Raw genomic sequence first — 7,710 nt, 5'->3', positions numbered from 1 at the left:
AGGATTATCCGACCTTCTTCTGGTGTTATGCACTTCTGACCGTTTCCAGTCGCACTTTCTCTATACAACTGCCCCTTTATGACTGTGAAGGCCTTAGATCGGCGGACGATCTGTCGAGCCTCTTCCTCGTCTTATGGGAGCTCTTTCCTTAGGATATACGCGATGTACGGTATCGTCCAGTCGGGAGTTATTGCCAAGACTTCCATGATTAGGTCGACCATAGCAGGAACTTCGACTTCAGTCGGATCTGTGGCACTTTTTGGTTGTGGGGCTTCTTCTGTGAAAGGATCTTCCTGGACTGACGGCGAGCGGATGTGCTCCAAAAACACATTGCTGGGAATGGCTTCTCGCTTGGAGCCTATCTTTGCCAGGTCATCAGCTGCTTGGTTTTTCAGTCGGGGGGATGTGATGAAGCTCTAACCCCTCGAATTTCTTTTCTAGCTTTCTCACTGCATTGCAATAACCAGTCATAGCTGGACTTCTGACGTCCGACTCCTTCATCACCTGATTAACTACCAAATCTGAGTCGCCATAGACCATGAGGCGACGGACGCCGAGTGAAATGGCCATGCGCAACCCATACAAAAGTGCTTCATACTCTGCTTCATTGTTGGAGGAATCGAAGTGAATCTGGAGAACATATCTGAGCTTATCTCCTCGGGGGGAGACTAGAACTACCCCAGCACCGGAACCATTCAGCATCTTAGATCCGTCGAAAAACATGGTCCAGTGCTCCGAGTGAACTTGAGTCGGAAGTTGCTGTTCAATCCACTCGGCGATGAAATCTGCGATTGCTTGGGACTTGATAGCCTTCTTTGCTTCAAACTTGATATCTAAGGGAAGGAGTTCAATCGCCCACTTGGCCACTCGACCAGTTGCATCTCTGTTATGCAGAATCTCTGACAGTGGGGCGTCGCTGACGACTGTAATGGGATGGTCAGAGAAGTAATGTGCAACCTTCTTCGTGGTCATGTAAATCCCATATACAAGCTTCTGGTAGTGAGGGTATCTTTGTTTTGAAGGGGTCAAAACTTCAGACAGATGATAGACTGGGCGCTGAACTCTGAAGGCCTTTCCTTCTTCTTCCCGCTCGACCGTGAGTACTGTACTCACAACTTGTCCCGTGGCCGCAATGTACAGCAGCAGAGGCTCTTTGCTGATTGGGGCAGCAAGCACCGGCTGGGTGGAGAGCAGAGCTTTGAGCTCTGCAAACGCTGCGTCAGCTTCTGGAGTCCACTCGAACTTGTCAGACTTCTTCATCAGTCGGTAGAGAGGCAATGCCTTTTCACCGAGACGAGAAATGAATCGACTTAAAGCGGCCAAGCAGCCTGTAAGCTTTTGGACATCGTGCACGCGTACAGGACGCTTCATCCGGAGTATGGTGCCAATTTTCTCAGGATTGGCGTCGATCCCTCGTTCGGAAACGAGAAAACCGAGTAACTTTCCGCCTGGAACTCCGAATGTGCACTTTGATGGATTGAGCTTGATATCATACCTCCTGAGGTTGGCAAAGGTTTCGGCAAGGTCAGCTCGCAGGTCGGAACCTTTCCGTAACTTGACCACAATATCATCCATGTATGCCTCCACATTCCGACTGATTTGAGTGAGTAAACACTTCTGAATCATTCTCATGAACGTGGCTCCGGCGTTCTTGAGGCCGAACGACATGGTGACATAACAGAAGCATCCGAATGGGGTGATGAAAGCTGTTTTGATTTCGTCGGGTCCATACAGACGGATCTGATGGTACCCTGAATAAGCATCTAGAAAAGATAATCTCTCGCACCCCGCAGTCGAGTCGACTATTTGTTCGATGCGAGGGAGAGGAAAATGGTCTTTCGGGCAGGCCCGATTGATATGTTTGAAATCTATGCACATGCGAAGTGACTTGTCTTTCTTGGGGACCATGACTACATTGGCGAGCCACTCGGAGTGGTAAATCTCTCGGAGAAACTCCGCTGCTAAGAGCCGAGCCACCTCCTCGCCAATTGCTTGCTTCTTCTGGACGGCTGACCGTCGAAGGTGTTCCTTCACAGGCTTGAATTTTGGGTCGACCCGTAGATGGTGCTCAGCCAGCCCCCTGGGAACTCCAGGCATGTCGGAGGGTTTCCATGCGAAGATGTCCCAGTTCTCACGAAGGAGCTGGATGAGCGTTTCTTCCTATTTGGAGTCAAGCGTCGTTGAGATGTGAGTCGGGGCAGCGTCGGGGTCGGTCGGGTGAATGTCGACTATTTTTGTTTCACCGGACGACTGAAAAGCTGATTCTGAAGCAGGCTTCTTGGCTCGTAGCAACTCGCTTGGGTCGGCAGTCTTTTGGTACTCTTGCAGCTCGACCACTGCCATCTGAGCATCTGCAATCTTTGAGCCCTTCTGAAAGCACTCTTTCGCCTTCTTCCAATTGCCTGTGACAGTGATCACACCTTTGGGGCCAGGCATCTTCAGTTTGAGGTACACGTAACATGGCTGGGCCATGAAGCGTGCGTAAGCTGGCCTGCCCAAAATGGCGTGATAAGCACTTTGGAAGTCCACGACCTCGAATGTCAACTTTTCCTTGCGGTAATTCTTTGCATCACCGAAAACCACATCAAGAGCGATCTGGCCGAGTGATTGGGCTTTCTTCCCAGGAATGACTCCATGGAAACTCATGTTACTGGTGCTGAGTCTGGACATCGGAATGCCCATTCCTTTCAATCTTTCAGCATACAGTATGTTCAGGCCACTGCCTCCATCCATCAGGACTTTAGTCAGTCGAGTGCCTTCAACAATTGGGTCGACCACCAAAGCTTGCCTCCCAGGGGTGGCAATGTGCGTCGGGTGATCAGACTGGTCGAATGTGATGGCAGTCTGGGACCACTTCAGGTAACTGGGTGTTGCCGGGGCAACCATGTTCACCTCTCGGTTAATGACTTTCAGTCGACTTTTGCTTTCGACATCGACAAAAATCATCAGGGTGGAATTGACTTGGGGGTATCCATCGTCACTGTCTTCCTTGTCCTCGACTCTGTCCGACTCTTTTTCCTTATCCTTGGACTGTTTTCCTCGGAACTGCTGGATCAGGAGCCGGCACTGTCGAGTGGTATGCTTTGGGTAAATAAAATTACCCTCTTCATCCTTCTTGGTGTGGATGTGACATGGCAGATCCAAAACATCATTTCCGTCTTGATCCTTGACTTTTTTGGGCTTCCAGGTGCCCTTGGGTTTTCCCTTGAAATTTCCCTGGGTTACGGCCAGGGCCTCTCCAGGGGCGGCTGGCTCGGCCTTCCGCTTCTGCTTCCGACCGGAATTGCCTCCAGTTTCCTGGGCGATTGTTTTCTGCTTGCCACTCCGGAGTCGATCTTCGTCTTCTCCGTTAGCATACTTGGTGGCAATCTCCATCATCCGATTCAGAGACATCTCTCCAGTTCGACCGAACTTCAGATTCAACTCTCTGTATATAACACCTTCCTTGAAGGCACAAACCGCTTGATGGTCCGGCACGTTCTCAACCGAGTGATGCAGTGTGATCCACCTCTGGATGTATTCCCTCAGAGTTTCATTCGGCTTCTGCACGCAAGACCGCAACTCGGTTAGGCCTGCAGGTCGCTTGCATGTTCCTTCAAAGGTTGTGATAAACACTCGGGAGAGGTCCTCCCAAGTGTAAATGCTGTTGGGTGCCAACTGATTTAGCCATGCTCTGGCCGAGCCCTCTAACATGAGAGGCAAATGCTTCATGGCCACCTCGTCATTGCCACCGCCAATCTGTACAGCCACTCGGTAATCTTCGAGCCAGGTGTCAGGCTTAGATTCACCGGTGAACTTGCCGATTCCAGTCGCCAACCTGAAATTGGGAGGTATCACTGCGGCTCTGATGGCTCGACTGAAACACTCTGGCCCTAAAGCACGTACTCTGCTGCTGGCAGGCGCATCTCTGTTGTGGCCTTCTCGATGAGCTCTGTTCCTGTCAACCAAACCTTGAACGAGGATGGATCTCGCATCAAAGCCTGGGTCTCTGGGGTCGACTGGAATCCTCTGCCCAACACTATGAGGGCGTCTGTCATCTTGCCGTCGAGGCGCATATGACCCACTCCTCGGGGGAGGGGTTGGCACTCGACGTCGATCATCACAGTCGAATCGGTGATCATACTGCTCGTTCCTCCTGTACTGATCATGTTGGCCACCACGTCCCTCACGCCTCGGGGGCGATCTCGGGCTGTGAGCTGACTCGACTGTATCTGTTGCGACAGACCGACTGTGGATCCTATTCCGCGATTGTGAGACAGCGGAATTCTGGTCTCCCGCCGCCCGGAGCAATGCTCTGATCTGTAACAAGCCCCTGCCAGCCTCCAACTGGGAGGGCTGAATCGATTCTGCTATACGGGCCGCGGCGGCCAGATTCTGAACTGGGGTTCGATATACCTGCGTCGGCGGGAAGAGCTGGCGTCGACTAGACTCGGGAGCCCGCTGACGCGCTTGCTCGTCGAGTGCTCGCTGGAGATTCTCCAGTCGAGTGCGCTCGGCCAAGTTGGCCAAACGCGCGTCCTCCAAGGCCCGGGCCTCGGGGGTCTCTCCGACGATAGGAGTGCGGAGCGCGTCCATGTTCCGGCGGCGAAGCTCCTCTCGCTGCAATGACGTGAGAGGTTCGGGGAGATACTCATCGTGGGGATGCGACGGATCGCCCCCACCTGCGCCTCCATCAGTGCGAGGGAAACCAGGGGGACTGTGTATTCCATCGACCGCCAGAACCTCAGCCGCTGGATCGCTGCTGTCGCACTTGGATGCGGTCTCCACGGAGCCAGTCGACAGATCGAACAGGCCATAGAGGGATTCGACGGGCTCGATGGCCGCGACTTGCGGGGCTGCCGATTGGCGGGCCACGGCGTGCCTCACCCACCGCTGAAGTCTTGACCGACCGGAGTGCTTGCGCTGGTGGGAGACAGGGCGGGGAGACGATACGGGGGCCGACCCATATTGGGTCGACGGTTGCCGCAGGAGGACGCCACGAACGCATGTGCGGAAATGTGTCGCACCGCGGGCGGGGAGCGCGTCGATGTCGAGCGGTGCCTCCTGAAGCCAGGCGGAGTCGTCGACGATGAAGGTGAGCGCACCGAGACGGATCTCGCGGTCCTCCACAAAAACTCCACAAGAAAACATGATCAAAGGGATCGAGAAAAATCACAACTTCTCCAACTAAGCGCTAAGATTCCTGCCCACGGTGGGCGCCAACTGTCGTGGTTCTAACTCTGACAGTGATGTAGGGGGGTGAGTATGGAGAGGTTAGATCCTAGCTATTGGGAAGTTGTTACACGTGAGGTTTACGAGTTCAGGCCCTTCTCGGAGGAAGTAATAGCCCTACGTCTTAGAGCCCGGAGGCGGTCGACTGGATTATGCGTGTATAGATTACAGGGGTGCGAACCCTTCCTACTGAGGAGGGGGGTGGCTTATATAGAGTTCGCCGACCCCCTCCTGCCCTCAGTAATGCAGGGTTTTAAAGTACATTTAAGATGGGGCATTACTGGTAACGCCTCTAATAAAGTGCTGTAATGACCATGAAGACTACTTAACAGCTGACCGTTTGCCTACGGAGTGACTGTAGATCTCCTGGCAGTCGAGTGAATAGCTTCATGGTCGAGTGGTAGCTTCTTGGTCGAGTGTCTTGAACCCGTCGAGTGAAGTACCTTCAAGTCGATTGATGGGTGATTTCTTCTAGGGATGTCCTTGGGTAGGACTCTTTGGGACGGGTCCGTGCTCCTACCCCAGGTACATAGCTTCATCACCTCCCTCAGCCAAGAAACTACCCAATGATCCTAGATCGGTCACAACATCCGATTTTTTTTGAAACTATGATGATTTTTATAGCAAATTCGGAAACTATACACCCTAATAGAGAAAAATGAAAAGTATCACCCTGTCGGCCTCCTGTTGGCCGAAAAGAGACTTTTCGGCCTCCTGTTGGCCGAAGAAGGACTTTTCGGCCAACCGTTGGCCAAAAAGTACTTTTCGGCCAACAGTTGGCCAAAGAGTCCCTCTTCAGCCAACAGTTGCTCTACTTTTTAAAAAAATCATATCAAATAGCATTTTTAGTATTTTAATTTGATTCTTTTTGCATTAGATTAAAAAAATTATGAAGTTTCTGTAAATATCAAGTTTGACTAGATTTGAAAGTTTGAATTTGAATTTTCATGAATTTTCTCAAATCACTAGATTGCCTATAATTTGAGCTAGGAGTATTCTTTTTAGATGATTCTTTTTGCTACTGGTTCTTTGTGAATTTGTTTATTAGTAGTAATTAATTGGCGAATTTTATAATTATTTAAAATTAGGTTTTTATGAAAAAAAGTTCTATTTTAGTGTTTTATAGGTTTTATGCTATTTCTTTTAATTTTAATTGCTTTAAAAAAAATTCTTTAGTTTCTTTGACATATTCTTTTTGTTTCTGTTTAGTTATCAGTAGCTATTTTATTTGTAATATTTTTTTGTATTTTATTTCTTTTATCCTACTAGAAAACTTGTTTTGAGCTTCATAGGAGTTTATATTTAAAAGTGCCTTGTAAATCCTTGAAAAAAATACTTTCCCGCAATCTTTTTCCCTCCATTTTCTTTGCCGCCATTCTGTCCCGGCACACTAAGGAGTGTTGCATCGATGGAGGATGACGGTGATGCCTTCATGTGGAGTGTGAAACACCGTGTGAGAGAAGTCATAAGTGTGAAACACTCTCTGATGACGATGACGAAGCTGCAAACACTCATGACTTCTCTCAGACAATGTTTCACACTCCACCACCAGCACCGACGCAGGAGACACAGACCGTGTCAGACAATGTTATCTACTATCGTGGACACCATGAGGCTCGTTTTATAAGTTGAGAAGTGAAGATGGCGAGAAAGAAGATGGCGGGAAAGAAGATGGCGGGAGAGAATGGCGGGAAAGAAAATGGAGGGAGAGAATGGCGGGAAATAAAATGGCGGGAGAAAATGGAGGGAGAAAATGGCGTAAAAACCTAATTTTAAATAATCCTAAAATTCACCAATTAATTACTACTGATAAACAAAGTCACAAAGAACCAGTAGCAAAAAGAATCATCTAAAAAGAATACTCCTAGCTCAAAATATAGGCAATTTAGTGATTTGAGAAAATTCATGAAAATTCAAATTCAAACCTTCAAATCTAGTCAAACTTGATATCTACAGAAACTTAATAAAATTTCTAATCTAATGCAAAAAGAATCAAATTAAAATACTAAAAATCCTACTCCCTCCATTCCCTTATACAAGGCCACAAACTCATATTACAGGTACCAAGATAAAATTTAATGACTTCTTTGCAAGTCAACCATTCTTTTCGTTAATCGGGATCATTAATACACCACAAGCATGCAACGAATGAATGGGAAGGAAGTGGCCGAGTGTCATTATGAGTACATGCATGTAAGTATTAAAAAGTTGCTAGTACGAGGAAACATCATTAATTTTTACCTCGATTACTGTTGGTGGCGTTGTATTGATGCAAAATGTATTTTTGATAGTGGCCTTGTATAAGGGAATGTTGGGAGTATTTGATATGAATTTTGTAGGCTGAAGAGGGACTCTTTGGCCAACTGTTTGCTGAAAAGTACTTTTTGGCCAACGGTTGGCCGAAAAGTCCTTTTTGGCCAACGGTTGGCCGAAAAGTCCCTCTTCGGCCAACAGGATGCCGACGGGGTGATACTTTTGATTTTTCTCCATTAGAGTGTA

This window comes from Triticum urartu, chromosome 2A (genome assembly GCF_056163025.1).
Source record: "Triticum urartu cultivar PI428250 chromosome 2A, HENAU_Tu73, whole genome shotgun sequence".
Taxonomy (NCBI): Eukaryota; Viridiplantae; Streptophyta; class Magnoliopsida; order Poales; family Poaceae; genus Triticum; species Triticum urartu.
This window is presented reverse-complemented; position numbering follows the sequence as displayed.